At 47.6% G+C, this 16,504-nt stretch overlaps 1 long non-coding RNA gene across 1 annotated transcript; it reads right to left on the bottom strand.

Annotated features, from left to right (window-relative positions):
- Positions 1 to 11,522: 11,522 nt before the first annotated feature.
- Positions 11,523 to 14,406, bottom strand: LOC147677760 (uncharacterized). The gene is made up of 3 exons (XR_015302568.1): positions 14,343 to 14,406; positions 13,463 to 13,591; positions 11,523 to 11,682 (listed from the first exon to the last, which is right to left on the bottom strand). It is a non-coding gene; the product is annotated as an uncharacterized LOC147677760 (long non-coding RNA).
- Between the last annotated feature and the right edge of the window lie 2,098 nt (positions 14,407 to 16,504).

Below are 16,504 nucleotides of genomic sequence, written 5' to 3' on the forward strand. Positions count from 1 at the left end.
ATCCGCAAATTCGCACGCAGCGGATTTTTTTGGCGGCGCGCGGCGTTGGTGATACAATTTTTGCGGCGCGCGGCGTTTATCATCGTTTGCCGAGTTGTTTTTTTCGATAGTTTGCGAGTGCTGCGCCATTTTGGATCTTGCTGTGTGATCCCGCGGGAATTGGCGAGCGCGATTACGTCATCGCGGCTTGCCAGCGATAGTTTGTCAACGCGAGTACGACGAGATCACGTCCCGCGGTACTTCGCAATTGCGAGATTTGAGATGCGGCGAGCGAAAATATAAATTTGCAATTCTGCACAAGAAATCCACCAGCAAGCAGCATAAACCTTCTAGAAATTATGATTTTTATGTGAATAACTCCTTAGTTTGACATTTGCCTGCACTTTTTTAGCGAGGAGTCCATTTTGGGGAGGGGGGCAGGGGGGTGGGAGGAAGGAAGTGCCCCATAGTCTTCAACTTCCTGTTCCTGTTCAGCAGGCTCCTCCCAGTGCTTTGTCCATCTCCTGGTCACTTTTCATTCGGATGTGGACCTGGAAGGATTACTTTTTGTGGATGCTGCTGGATCTTTGGATTTGAGGCCTTTTTGACTTTCTTTGGATCACTGTTGGATTAGAAATTTTACAAGTAAGTTTGTTTGGGGCATTACAGTTGCTGCAACTAAAATTTTGGGATTTTCGATTTTTGGGCTGTTTTGGGGCCTTTTCCCCAGGGGTACTCAGTGGTGGGTGGACTGATTCTTTCTGTGGGTTGTCTTGAACTTAAACATCATGGAGGCCATAGATGAATTGGGATTGTGCTGATTTTTCTGTGTTTTTCGATTTTTTTTTTTGTAAAATTTTGTGTTTTTCGATTTTTGACCTGTTGTTGGGGCCTTGACCAGGGGTAGTGAGTGGTGCATGGGCCTAGTCTTTCTGTGGGCTGTCTTGAATTTAAACATCATGGAGGCCATGGATGGAATGGGATTGTGCTGATTTTGCAGTGTTTTTCGATTTTTGGGCCTGTACTTGTGGCCTTTTCACCAGGGGTATATGAGTCTAGCATGGGCCTAGTCTTTCTGTGGGCTGTCTTGAATTTAAACATCATGGAGGCCATGGATGGAATGGGATTGTGCTGATTTTGCAGTGTTTTTCGATTTTTGGGCCTGTACTTGTGGCCTTTTCACCAGGGGTATTTGAGTCTAGCATGGGCCTAGTCTTTCTGTGGGCTGTCTTGAATTTAAACATCATGGAGGCCATGGATGGAATGGGATTGTGCTGATTTTGCAGTGTTTTTCGATTTTTGGGCCTGTACTTGTGGCCTTTTCACCAGGGGTATTTGAGTCTAGCATGGGCCTAGTCTTTCTGTGGGCTGTCTTGAATTTAAACATCATGGAGGCCATGGATGGAATGGGATTGTGCTGATTTTGCAGTGTTTTTCGATTTTTGGGGGTGTTCATGGGGAGGGACATGCCATGTGGCTGGTGGCCATTTTGAGTGCAGCTACAGGCACTGGCCATGTGCTGGCAGGCAAGTGGCCATTTTGAATGCAGGCTTTGTTGTTAGGCCTCCAACCATTTTGCCTACTTTTCAACCTTTATTTATGCCCAGGGGTAGTGAGTCTTGCATGGGCCTAGTATTTCTGTGGGTTGTCTTGAATTTAAACATCATGGAGGCCATGGATTGAATGGGATTGTGCTGATTTTGCAGTGTTTTTCGATTTTTGGGCCTGTACTTGTGGCCTTTTCACCAGGGGTATTTGAGTCTAGCATGGGCCTAGTCTTTCTGTGGGCTGTCTTGAATTTAAACATCATGGAGGCCATGGATGGAATGGGATTGTGCTGATTTTGCAGTGTTTTTCGATTTTTGGGCCTGTACTTGTGGCCTTTTCACCAGGGGTATTTGAGTCTAGCATGGGCCTAGTCTTTCTGTGGGCTGTCTTGAATTTAAACATCATGGAGGCCATGGATGGAATGGGATTGTGCTGATTTTGCAGTGTTTTTCGATTTTTGGGGGTGTTCATGGGGAGGGACATGCCATGTGGCTGGTGGCCATTTTGAGTGCAGCTACAGGCACTGGCCATGTGCTGGCAGGCAAGTGGCCATTTTGAATGCAGGCTTTGTTGTTAGGCCTCCAACCATTTTGCCTACTTTTCAACCTTTATTTATGCCCAGGGGTAGTGAGTCTTGCATGGGCCTAGTATTTCTGTGGGTTGTCTTGAATTTAAACATCATGGAGGCCATGGATTGAATGGGATTGTGCTGATTTTGCAGTGTTTTTCGATTTTTGGGCCTGTACTTGTGGCCTTTTCACCAGGGGTATTTGAGTCTAGCATGGGCCTAGTCTTTCTGTGGGCTGTCTTGAATTTAAACATCATGGAGGCCATGGATGGAATGGGATTGTGCTGATTTTGCAGTGTTTTTCGATTTTTGGGCCTGTACTTGTGGCCTTTTCACCAGGGGTATTTGAGTCTAGCATGGGCCTAGTCTTTCTGTGGGCTGTCTTGAATTTAAACATCATGGAGGCCATGGATGGAATGGGATTGTGCTGATTTTGCAGTGTTTTTCGATTTTTGGGCCTGTACTTGTGGCCTTTTCACCAGGGGTATTTGAGTCTAGCATGGGCCTAGTCTTTCTGTGGGCTGTCTTGAATTTAAACATCATGGAGGCCATGGATGGAATGGGATTGTGCTGATTTTGCAGTGTTTTTCGATTTTTGGGGGTGTTCATGGGGAGGGACATGCCATGTGGCTGGTGGCCATTTTGAGTGCAGCTACAGGCACTGGCCATGTGCTGGCAGGCAAGTGGCCATTTTGAATGCAGGCTTTGTTGTTAGGCCTCCAACCATTTTGCCTACTTTTCAACCTTTATTTATGCCCAGGGGTAGTGAGTCTTGCATGGGCCTAGTATTTCTGTGGGTTGTCTTGAATTTAAACATCATGGAGGCCATGGATTGAATGGGATTGTGCTGATTTTGCAGTGTTTTTCGATTTTTGGGGGTGTTCATGGGGAGGGACATGCCATGTGGCTGGTGGCCATTTTGAGTGCAGCTACAGGCACTGGCCATGTGCTGTCAGGCAAGTGGCCATTTTAAATGCAGGCTTTGTTGTTAGGCCTCCAACCATTTTGCCTACTTTTCAACCTTTATTTATGCCCAGGGGTAGTGAGTCTTGCATGGGCCTAGTCTTTCTGTGGGTTGTCTTGAATTTAAACATTATGGAGGGCATGGATGGATTGGGATTGTGCTGATTTTGCAGTGTTTTTCGATTTTTTTGTGCTCTATAACTGAACTGATGTTCCTCTGTCTTCCATTTTTTTTAGGTGCACAAGACTCAAGAGAACCACCAGTGCCAGGAAGAAGTCCTGCAGCGGTGTGTGTGTGCAGCATAACGTCACGCGACGTCACGTCTGGCCTCAGACAACTCTACAATTCGTGCAACTGCGGCCTGCTGTCTGACCTGCTCTGAAGAAGATGGCCCCGCCCCCAAAGAAAGTTCTCCGTAGCTCCTCTAGCAAGAAAGTTGCTAGTAAGGAGCAGAAGAAGCAAGTTACCAAGGAGGCTGGTGTGCCACCCGCCACTTTTTTTGGGAGCAAAAAAAAAAGTACGCCTGCAGCAGCAGGATCTGCTGGGGACCAAGCTGAGAGCAGCACCCCTGCTCCATTGGGTTCAGTGCCTCCACCACCACGCCAACTTAAGTCAAAGCCCTTGAGTGCTTCAGAGGCAGTCAGTGTACTTCTCCAATCACCATCGACCAGTGATGTTGGCTCATCGCAAGAAAGTAGCAGCAATGTCCCTGAATCAACACAGGTTGTTGTAACTCATCTGACAAGTGTTGAACAACCACAGCCGCAACAACAACACCATGTGCAAGTACACGCCCAAGTACATGTGGAAGGAGAGGCAGCAAAAGGAGATGCGCAAGCAAAGGTGCATGGAGGTTCACAAGTGCCCACAATAGTTGTTCCTCCCGAAGTAGGGGCACATTTGGAAATCGACAATGAAGCTGAGGTATCATTGGAAGCCACTCCTCCTGATGATCATTCATTGTCTTCCACATCCCTAGCAAGGAAAAGATCAAGGGGGGTGTCTACATCTTCTTCAAGCCCACCGCCTTCTGATGATCTGGATGACGAATGGGTACTACCACCACGGCAGCCTGAGAGTGAGGCACACCATGATCTGACACCGGTACCTCCTAAGCGTAAAAGGAAGGTCGTCCAAAAACTCAAACCTATGGAGTGTGATGAGGCTCAACAAGAAGTGACAGATACTGCTGGTGATGAAGCCTCTCACGATGACGACGAGCCAGTCATCACAAAGGTCACTGCAGCCCCACCGGGCATGCAGCAAAGAGACATTTTGACCCTATCCCGAGAAGCTGCTGAGCGTGATGATGATGTCGGCGAGGAGGCAATGGAAATGGAATCATTAGATTTGGAGTTAAGTAGTACACCAAAACCTACCGCTTCCATATTTCTTCGCAAGAAGGTACCCACCTCGTCCTCGACCTCAATTCGTGGTGGTGAAAGTGCAAAACGTACTGAAGTTCGGCAATCCACATCCTCCACTTCATCTGTCATTAGCAGCAGGACCACCACCACCAGTATCGCCGCCTCCTCCGGCCCCCGAAGACATTTCAAGTCTCCAGTTTGGGACTTCTTTAGTGTTTGCCCAAAAAAGGAAAACGTAGCCATTTGTAGCCTTTGTAAGCTTCGATTTAGTCGTGGTAAGCTTGGTTCTAACTATGGTACCGGAGGCCAGAGAGGTCATCTTGAGAGAAGGCACCCTGTCCAATGGTTTCCGCACCTAGAGGCGGTCAAGAAAGCCGGAATGGCACGTAATGAAAACGTTGATTTGTCATCTGCTGATGACGAGGAGGTAGAAGAAGACGATTCAAACACTTCACTTACACCCAGTTCCCATGTCAGCAGCACACCCCATGGGAGCCACACTAAGAGTGTGGGAGAGAGTGAGACATCAATGCGGGAAAGTTCATCAGCGAGCGTAACTGGGTCGAAGAGATCATCATCATCCCGTAAATCATTGGTCCAGGGCAACATTAAAAAGATGTTGTTTACAGAAGCGCAATATGAACGCAACCACCCAATGACCCGTCTGTATAACACTAAGCTGGCTAAAATGCTAGCTCTGGACCTTCTCCCTTTTTCTTTTGTAGAAGGGGTTGGTTTTCTAGAATTAGTGACAGCGCTCTGCCCTAAATGGAAGGTTCCTAGCCGGTTCTATTTTGCCCGAGTTGCAGTTCCAGCACTACATGAAGATGTTCTGAAGGTGATTGGGGCAGCTTTGCAGAAGAGTGCTATTCACACTATACATCTGACAACAGACATGTGGACCAGTGGCGCAGGCGCTGATTACATGTGCATCACTGCACACTGGGTCTCTTTTTCAGGGGCTAAAGCAAAGCTAAACTCAGGTGTTGACACTAACATTGTTTTTAAAGGTGCTCGGAAACATGCAACACTAGCCATGTTTGGTTTGGAGAAACGTCACACAGCAGAAAACATTTTGGATGTCTTTAACACAAAGGTCCTTAACTGTCTGTCCCCACTAAAACGCAAGGTTGGTTATGTTTCCACGGACAATGGCTCCAATATAGTTAAGGCCATGAGGGACGGTTACTATTTCAGAGTGCCGTGTTTGGCGCACTGTATAAACCTGGTTGTCCAAAAATTCTTGGGTAATAAACGCAGTGCAGCGTACAGTGTATTGGAGAACTGCCGAAAAATTTGCAAGCATTTCAGGCATTCTTTTAAGGCCCGGAAGCAGCTGAGGAGCATGCTATATCAATGTCAAATGCCAGTGAAAGCACTCATCCAGGAGGTGGTAACACGTTGGAACTCAACCTTCTACATGCTTGAGCGTCTGTATGAGCAGTATACGCAACTCGATCAATATTTCTTGAAAGAGGGTATAGAGGAGCTGAGGATGGGTGGGCCGCAATGGAACATAGTTGAAAGCCTAACACGCATGCTTCGTCCTTTTGAGGTCTTCACGCGTGCAGTCAGCAAGGAGGACTCTAATTTGGGAAAAGCTATCCCATTGTTGTACATGCTGGAGGACCAACTGAAGGAGGTGTGTTCTGTGTTTGGAAAAGATGACAAAAAGAAAGACTCTTTGCTTCTGGCTGAGCAATTATTAGAGCTCCTACAAGGTGATGAACGTCTTAAAAAGATCCACTCAGAACAGCATTACATTTGTGCTACTATTCTGGATCCACGCTACAAAAAGGCGCTGGCAGGCAGAGCATTCTTTCCTTTTGGTGATGAAGATGTTACAAAGTACAAACGTTGGCTAGCCTTGTCAGCCAAGAAGTTTGAAACAGAACGGCTGGAAATTGAAGGAAATGGCAGTACATCAGCAGGCCATCCCCAGTCAAAACAATCCACTTCTGCACCTGTGGCTGTGGCACAAGTGACCTCTCAGCCGTTAAAGACACCGGCAACCGGATCATCTGCACGAAAGACAACAGAAACATTGGAGGCTGAAGAGGATAGGCTAGCTCTGCGTGGGTTTGGTTCTCAAAAGGTCAGAGGCACAGCAAGAGCTACGCAAAGTGGAGGAACCTTGGAGGAGGACCTTGAGTCGATGGTGAAGGACTATCTGAATGACTCCACAGAGGTCTATGTTAATTCTGACCCATTGGCGTATTGGCATGGGAAAAAAGAATTGTGGCCACAGCTCACCAACCTGGCTTTAAACTACTTGTCTTGCCCACTCGCAAGTGTGTCTTCTGAACGGGTTTTCAGTGCGGCTGGTGGGATTGTAACTCCCAAACGGAGCCGCCTCTCGCCCAAAAATGTGGAGAGGTTAACAATGATCAAGATGAATCAGCACCTCATACCACCAGATATAAGAGTACGAGAGAGCGTGCCGGATGAAGAGGAGGTGGCCAGCAACATAGATGAGGGAATTTCTACTCTGTCAGGTGCCACTGACCTCACCCTGGCTGAATTCGCAGAGTATGATGACGAAGCCTTATTCTTATTCCTGGACCGTGATACCGACTTCGAGCCCTGAAAATGAGACAACGAATCAATAACTTTCTTTTTCATCCTTATTCACTTTTATTCCTGTGTGTCTGTCTTTCTTTGTTGTGCACAGTTAATATAATTCAAACTTTAATCAGATAATCACAAAAACAAGCCCATCAGCAGAACTGTCTTCACTTGTTTGCTAATTTATTTGAAGGTGCCGCAGTCTGCATTCCTCAGGTTCACAAGTTCAGAAGAACATGCTCCTCTATCCTCCTCCTCCAGACTCCTATTTCCATCAAAGCAGAGGGCTGGTTTACGCCCAATGAAGAAAGACTCAGCACTTGTGGGGGTGTTGTTCTACCTCTTTGCAGGTGAGTTGACGGGTCTGGGGCCATTGCTGTGAAGCACTAAAAGTGGTTTGGACCAAATCCGAGGCGGAAAATTTTTTGTGTTTTTGATGACTTGCTTGCCTTTGAGGTGCTCTTAGGGGGGGTTCCGTCTGTTTGTGGGTGAGTTTCGTGGTCTGGGAGCACTGCTGGGACACTCTAATCTTGATTGCATTTGCTTTTCAGGAAATCCGTCGTGCCAACCCCGACTTATGGCCTAGCTACGCAGCGCGTTTGGACCGAAGGCCCAGAAATATTGCAAGTATGAGATTTTGCTTTTGGCCTGTTTGGGGGTGTTATGCTTCTTGGCGGGTGGGTTGCCGGGTCTTGGGGCATTCCTGGGAAGGTCTAATACCGGGTAGAAGTGGTTGGGACAAAATCCAGGCCGATTTTTTTTTGGGCTATTTCTGACATTTTGCTCTATGTAGCGTTTTCGGGGGCCTGTTTGGGGGGCTTCCTGGTGTTTGTGGGTGAGTTGCGTGGTCTGGGAGCACTGCTGGGACACTCTAATCTTGATTGCATTTGCTTTTCAGGAAATCCGTCGTGCCAACCCCGACTTATGGCCTAGCTACGCAGCGCGTTTGGACCGAAGGCCCAGAAATATTGCAAGTATGAGATTTTGCTTTTGGCCTGTTTGGGGGTGTTATGCTTCTTGGCGGGTGGGTTGCCGGGTCTTGGGGCATTCCTGGGAAGGTCTAATACCGGGTAGAAGTGGTTGGGACAAAATCCAGGCCGATTTTTTTTTGGGCTATTTCTGACATTTTGCTCTATGTAGCGTTTTCGGGGGCCTGTTTGGGGGGCTTCCTGGTGTTTGTGGGTGAGTTGCGTGGTCTGGGAGCACTGCTGGGACACTCTAATCTTGATTGCATTTGCTTTTCAGGAAATCCGTCGTGCCAACCCCGACTTATGGCCTAGCTACGCAGCGCGTTTGGACCGAAGGCCCAGAAATATTGCAAGTATGAGATTTTGCTTTTGGCCTGTTTGGGGGTGTTATGCTTCTTGGCGGGTGGGTTGCCGGGTCTTGGGGCATTCCTGGGAAGGTCTAATACCGGGTAGAAGTGGTTGGGACAAAATCCAGGCCGATTTTTTTTTGGGCTATTTCTGACATTTTGCTCTATGTAGCGTTTTCGGGGGCCTGTTTGGGGGGCTTCCTGGTGTTTGTGGGCGAGTTGCGTGGTCTGGGAGCACTGCTGGGACACTCTAATCTTGATTGCATTTGCTTTTCAGGAAATCCGTCGTGCCAACCCCGACTTATGGCCTAGCTACGCAGCGCGTTTGGACCGAAGGCCCAGAAATATTGCAAGTATGAGATTTTGCTTTTGGCCTGTTTGGGGGGGTTATGCTTCTTGGCGGGTGGGTTGCCGGGTCTTGGGGCATTCCTGGGAAGGTCTAATACCGGGTAGAAGTGGTTGGGACAAAATCCGCGCAGAAAAGACTTTAGTTTTGGCACTTTTTGTAACTTAGGGTTCGTTAGGGTTAGCCCTAGCAGCAGGATTGCATGTGTATCGGGGTGTTCTAGATTTTTCAAACTGAGTTCTGGGGTCTTAGAGCACTCGTGAGAATGTGTAATTTTGGTTGCAAGTCATTTGAAGAAAATCCATGGTGGGAAAGGGGGGATTTGGCATAGTTAAAGAAAGCCTTTGCCACTATTCTTAACTTAGGGTTCGTTAGGGTTAGCAGTATTTCTATTGCATGTGTTTGAGTGGGGGGGATTTCGAGTCTTGGAGCGATGCTGGCTATGGCTACTTTTGCTTGGTTGCTTGCAAGTGGTTTGAATGCAATCCACGGTGGGTAATGGGTAATTAGGGTACTTCGGCCTACTTTTACTTTCAAAGTAAGTTTTGTCACCAGTTTTCTGCTAGGCCTCGTTTTTTGAGATTTGATTGGGGGTCTTCTACATTTTTGCGACTGGCTTTAGTAAGGGTCTGGGTGGGAGCACTGCTAGGAAGATCTATTTTTGTTCTAAAACACAGTTTACAGTACACCTAGCTTGAGGGGCAAGATCCGCTACATTAATTTGCCCATACTTATTTATCCTTCAAAAGGTGACTCAGAGTACGCACTTTCAAAAACATTGTACTGTCTACTAGGAAAAACAAATTGTGACTTTTTGCACTCCACAGCCTACATACCTTATATTTATTTATCAGTGGTGTTGTAATATTATATCACTTCCTGTTTTTCGTTGAATAATTACAGGCCGGGTTTCAGTCTCTGCAATGGGGAAAAAAGGATGGAGTCAGGCTTCACAGTAGCGAGCCACAATTCAGCATCAGGCAGGCAGTGGACAGGGTGTCTTCTGGTGACCAACATCGGTGGACGAAGCGTCGGCTGCAATGGAGGAGTGCCGCTAATAGGAGGATTTTTTTTCTGCGGGCAACTTACTTACCACTTCCAACAGGACCACTACAACCACATAGATACAGTATCCCTTGCCTTTTTCTCTGACTGTGACTGCATTTCTTGGCTCTCTCTCGGCTTCTACATTGATCCCTTAACACATCACTTAGTCCACTCCACTATCTGCACCACACATAGTCATTTGTAAGTGCTCCTACGTAATTCGCAAGTCGCAGCACGCCCCAGGCCGTAGAGGACTGGGATGGCCCCAATGATGAAGCATGTCACCAAGGGGCAACCCTGGTGAGTGAGGGGACACCTAGAAAAAAAGCAATTTCTCCTTTTCTATCTACTATACCTTCTGTCAGGTTACGCAGCCCCTAAGCGCCTACCGTACTATGAAACTACATTTCCCATGAGTAGGCGGGAGACTTGCAGACTATTTAGTGAGACTATATGAGAGTACCCTTGTATGTTAGGACATCACTTCACTGATGCCTGTCTTGTCTTCTCTTACAGGTATCCTTTCCCTGCTGACCCTACCTTTACCCATCCCACATTTTTTATTTTAGTTTGTTATTTTTCTCCCCCGCCTAATGCCTCGAACACCCTGTGTTTACACTTCTGGGTGTTGGTGACATTTGGAGGTGGAACCATATTTGCATCGACTGGATCACGGGGAGTAAACCTGACACCTTCCAGACCAACCCCATTGAGTGTTGTTGTGAATGGATTTATAGTGACCAGCAAGGCTCTCGGGTATCTGGCTACAGAGACCTTATGTTGAATATCATTATCAATAATTCCACACAGGCCCTGTACTGTCGCATTCTTTCTTTCCACAGTTGTCGATGATATATTCTTACTCTGCTTGACAAAGAACCATTGCTAATGTGAAAGAACTTCAACCGAATTAGTAGTTATACTTTACCATTTGTTAGGCTACAATGTGGCACTGCTCTACTGTACTTCTGTCACCTGCTATATTCTCAGTTGTACCGTTGAATTGCTCAGGAGGACAAACCAGATTTCATTTTCTTTTTTTTCATAGGCATGCAACTGCCACTGTGTCACACCACTAGTACCACCGCTATGAGGAAATTTTATCCGACCAAGATTGCCAACGTTATTCGGTGTTTCCCGTGGAGCCAGCCCTGGGCCTAGCCCTACTTTCAAACACAAATTACAGGTAAGATAAGCGTTTGGTGGTTTGGGGGTATAATGGAGTATTAGTACGAGAGACGAGAGACTGAAGGTAGTACTACTAAAGTCCTAGGACTCTTGGATTCACTTCACTTAGTCTGTGAGAGGCACTTAGTGTTGAAAACATTTGGGCATTTACACTTAAAGGAAGAAAATGGAACTAAACTTTCAGGAAAACAGTCAACGTTAAACCCCCACCCACCAGGCAAGCAGTAAAAAACAGGTATGCTCAGATAAAGTTTGAAAAAGTATATTTATATCCCTAACAAAATAATCTCCCGCAAGACCCTCCCTAACCCCAACGATTGTCCTTCAAAAGTCCCCAAAAACCCAACTCCCAATTCCCACCCCCCAAAAGTCTCTAAAAAAGGGGCAAGGGACACTATGGGTGGATGCTGTTAACTTTTTGGGCCAGGGCATCATGCTCCTCGCGGAGCAAGGCGAGCTCCTGCTGAAGGCGGGACACCATCAGGGTAGTGCGGCGCAGGCGTGCCTTCACTGCCTTGCAGGTGCAAGGCCTGTGAGAAGCAGCTGTTGGCCTTGCTGCTCGGCGGTGGCGTTTGCCTTTGGCAGCCCGGCTCAGTCTCGGTGGACCACTGTGCTGGGTGGCAGCCCGTGGGGCCACGGAGGCCGATGCAGACGACGTTGTCGTAGTTGTCGACTGCACACTTTCCACGTCCTCCAGGGCCACCAGCCGCCGATATTCCGCAACAGTGGCCTCGATCCTCCGTTGCCGGGCCGCTCTAGCCAGCTCCTTCCTCCTTGTTCGTTTGGAAGGAGAACCTATATGAAGAAAGAAAGACATAGTCTGTAACCAATGCTCTTTAAGATTAACTCAATCATTCAGCAGAAATTTGTGCTGCAGTACAACTAGCAACTTGCAAGCGCATTACATAACTATTGAGGCCAGTATCTATCTAACCTCACACTTCTTCATCCTTGCTCTAACATTAGTGGGAGTTTAAGGAACAAATTCTATGAGCACTGTGGACTTCCATTGGAGTCGACTATGAAAGTACACCAGTCTTATTCTTCTTCTTATCTCTTGTTTTGGAAAATTGGTACGTTATTTTCTGCAAGCCGGCATAATGCCAGCGCGGTAAACTTGCACCCGAGAAAAAGAGACGCACGCCATGAGGAGTGACCTAGACTTGCGTTGCCGTTGCGTTACTGTACCCGTCCAGTACATGCAGGTGGTGAATCTCTTACTTTTCTATTACGGGTGGCACTGAGAATACTCTGTTACAACTCAAGGGCTACTGCTTAATTAATTTAACTTTCACCCTACAGTGGAAATGAGTACTAGAAATGGAAAATTGAAGAAGATAAATAATCTGATTATCTATCACTTCACATGGGATGTTTTTGCTTATATATGGGATGACTTTAGGTGCTTTGCTTTTTATTGAGTGACCAGTGATACATCCACACATGAATGACTGAGTACTACTAAACTTATTAAGAGAGGTAGGGAGTGGCCACCATAATAACCGGATCTATGCAGTGCTTGCAATACAAACTACTGCTACTATTTATGGTAGTATTTGGACAAAATTAAAAGTTCTTTTCCTTGCCTTTCCTACACTGGAACGGACGTGCGGGTGCAGTGTTACATGCTCTTCAAAGTTACACTTAGTTCATCCACTGACCATCTACTCTCTCTAGATCATGGGTACTCACAAACTTTCTCTCAGGGGCTACATTTACAGTGTAGTTTGGGGCCGAGGGCCGCACTGGTGGGGGCGGAGTCAGAGGGGGCGGGGCTAAAGCAAAACGATAACTTGTGACCATGAGGTTGCACACAGGTCCCTGCAGCAGATGCCCTCATCCACTGAGCCACCAGACCCAGCATTTACATACATCTCTCTCCCTCCTGCCCTCCCTCCATCTCTCTCTCCCTCCTGCCCTCCCTCTCCCTCCCCCTCTGTCATCTCACTGTGTGTGTGTCTATCTGTGTCAGCCTTCAGCCCGGGTTGAGACCGCTTCCTCAACGCGCACACACAGACAACAACACCAAAGTACTTAACAGGTCTTTAAAAGACCATTAACATATTATTGAGGCTTTGTTTGTTTTAGCGCCCCTGCTTCTCCACCCTGACAATCACTGCTTGCCCGGCCCCACAGAGCAGAGGCTTTGTTCTATTTCACCTCTTTGTGGCCTTGCATCTCCACTCTGCTCTGTGGGGGCCGGGGGAGCAGTGATTGTCAGAGTGGAGATGCAGGGGCGCTAACAGGTGAAATACAAAAAAGCCTCTGCTCTGTGGGGGCCGGGGGAGCAGTGATTGTCTGCAAGGTCTGCGCACCGCCAACGAAGGCTTGCCGGGCCACCACCGGCCCGCGGGCCGTACTAGGAGTACCCCTGCTCTAGATACACATATGCTATCTAAGAGTCAGATAGTAGCATGATCCAGGTATATGGACACATACAGTTTCTGTGTCACCCACCCAGGCTGTTGTCCTTCCACCCATCATTGCTTCATCATTCACCCAGCCATGCATCTCATATTCTTGCCTTCCCAGCTAGTCTTCAATCTCAATAAGTAAGGAATATATAAGAGCTTACCTCTGGCCGCCACCACCACCGTCTCAACTCTCACAGCTGCCGCCGCCGCCTCCTCCCCTGAAGAATCGCCCTCCGCCTCCGTGTCGAGCACCACCACCTCCACACTGGCCCCGCCACCAGATGTTCCACCTACAAAGTACATTTAGGAATGTTAGAATAAAGCACTCACTAGTCACTAGTATTTGGTCTAGGAATGAAGACATGTGAAAACAATGTAATTTGTGACTGTCTACGTTAAACTTAAAAAAAATGTCCCTTTTTCCAGGGAAGGTTGTCTTGCTGCACTTTTAGGCACAACTGATGAAATCTGTTTTTTTAACACGCACCATTTTTCTCCACACAGACAGAAGATGGACTTCTAACAACAAGATCAAGTTGAAACCAGGTGAGAGCTCGGCTCGACCACAAGAAATGTCTTCAATTAATCGTCAGCACTAACCACTTTTCCATTATCAGTTAAACGTTTAGTTTTATTATGACTTCATTTTAATAAATGTGTTTACTTTTAATAAAGCTTTTAAACTTAAATACAATCGGTGTTTTTTGGTCCAGACTAGAGTGACTGAGCGAAAGGTTTTGCAATTTTTGCAAGCATGAGTCCAGATAGAACAGTTCAAAAGACATTATGGACAATCCCAGAGGACTGCACTAAGTTGATAGAGCTATTGCTGACTAGAATCATGGGAGTTTCGCCAACCGTGCAATCTTAGTTCGCTACACAGACAGACTAATAAGAATAATCTAGTAATACCACAGGGAGTCATAGTAGAGGCAGGATAAGAATTTAGATACAGTCTACAAGAAGAGCAAAGACAATTTTGAAAAAAGTCAAATGAGGAACGCTAGGAAAAATGGGTACTAGTCTAAAATGAAAACTTACTGGGGCCAGCAGAGGAGCCCTCGCCTGCCCGATCCTGGCCCTGTTGATGAACAGCATCCGCCGCCTGCTGCTCCTGTGTACTCCTCTCGCCCCTGGGGGGAGCTGACGTACAACATGAAAGAAAGAACAGAAAACATGGATGATTGTTGCTTGTCAATGTCAACCAAATCAAACATTTCAAAAGAACAATAACAAAATATTTCTGCGAAATTATATTGATTATGGTTACTTTTCATTTATTTGCGGACCTGTGACTTCGAAAGTCACGTAACTCACTAAACAAAGTACTGAAACGTTCACCTAGGACTGGCAGGCAGCAGTCCGCAGGCAAGACGCAAAGTGACAGACAAACTCCATTGTGATTTCAGTCAGATCAGTGACAACACTAACAGTTGCCTGCTACATTACCAGTCATTTAAATAGTCAAACTATCAATCCACCGCCACTATTTTTCTTATTGTCAGGGTTACAAAGGAAGGGGCAGATTTAAGCCCTTGCGGCTCTTTTGCGCCGTTCTTGCGTGACTTTTGTGACGCAGCAGCTAAACAAAAAAGGGCGCCATGGTGCGGCGTATAATATTATAACAACGTGACGCGTTTGGGAGATGCATCCCGTTATAAAGCCCTGCGCCATCAGGGGGCGTTCCGGCGCAAGGGAGGGCATTCCTGCGCTGGAACACATCCTAATAGTGGCTGAGGGAAATCTACAAAATATCAATCAGTCACCTTTAGGACAATGATGCGTCACACAAACCCTGCACCTGCTTGAAGCAGACGTACGGCTTGACCCAGCATTGGGGAGATAGGGTACCCCAGAGCATTGATGGAGCTGCGCCATCGTTGCGACGCAACTCCAGCAGTAAAGCTTCGGTGACGTTTTGGGCCCATGGTGCGCCGCATTGCAAATACGGCGCACCATGTTTGGTGGTGGTAGCGGGCCGCACAATTAATGGCGCATCCCTGCTACTTTGCAGGGATGCGACGGTAATTGCAATTCTGCCCCTTAGGGGCATACTTACTTACGCGTTCTGGCGCATCTCCAGAGATGCGCCAGATCAAATGCGTCACGCAAAACTACCCTTGCGACACGGCAGATGTGCCTCATTTACAATGCGGCGCGCCCTGGCGCAAGGGTAGGCACTTGCGTGAGGCATCTCGTCACGTAAGAGCGGCGCATCGCTGGAGTCACGTCGCCAACGCAATGCAACTCCAGTAATGCTCAGGGCCACCCAATACTTAACATGCTGTGTCAGTCCTTTCGCCTGCTTCGAGCAGACATAAGGAATTGAATTGACGTAGCAGCGTCGCAGAAGTGCCTGCGTTAAATCTTGTACATTTCACGCAGGCAATTTTGCGAGGCGCACAGCCGCTGGACCGCGGCGCCCACCCTGCGTACTAGGAACGCACCCATTGTGGTGCAGGCCCATGGCTTTATAACATGACGCATCTCCCTAGATGCGTCATGCTGTAAATGACTCGCAGGGATGCGGCACGTTTACGCCGCTGTTGCGTCACGCAAGGCAACGTAAACGTGGCGCAAGGGGCTTGTAAATGTAATCTGCCCCCTAGTGTCTAGCATTACGCAGTTCTGTAAAGTACACTCATACATAATAGTTACTCAGGCCAATGAGACCACGAAATAGAAAACAAATAAGCATAGTAGCAACGCCACTGAGAAGGAGAGCAGTGCACCTGAAATGCACAGAAGATTTTGAAATATAATTTAACTACAATGTAATCGTCATCAGCGGCATTATTGGCTTGCTCCATGTAAAAAACAAATATTTGCAATACAACAACACAGAGCAGGAGAAAACATCATAGTAGTGAGTGATTAAATGGCTACTACTACTCACCAAGCCCGGGGATCTCCAAGCCGAGCTGGTCCAGCAGGTCGCGCTCGCGGTCCAGGAGGTCCGTCCAGCGATGGGTGACCTGGCTGTAGGTGCGCTGGACCCCGTAGAGGTGGGATATGGCCCAGCACACCTTCTCCCACCGCTTCCGGCGCTCCCGCATGTTGTAGCCGCCGGCCGCGATCCTGCCGCCTCCCGCGATGGTCCTGGGCAGGCGGCGCTGGACGAAGTAGACCAGCGCGCCCACTTCCTCCGGGCTGAAGATCTCCCGTCGCGTCACCTGCTCCCCCCTCAATCTCCCGCATGCTGT

This window comes from Lissotriton vulgaris, chromosome 12 (genome assembly GCF_964263255.1).
Source record: "Lissotriton vulgaris chromosome 12, aLisVul1.2, whole genome shotgun sequence".
In the NCBI taxonomy this organism is placed as follows: Eukaryota; Metazoa; Chordata; class Amphibia; order Caudata; family Salamandridae; genus Lissotriton; species Lissotriton vulgaris.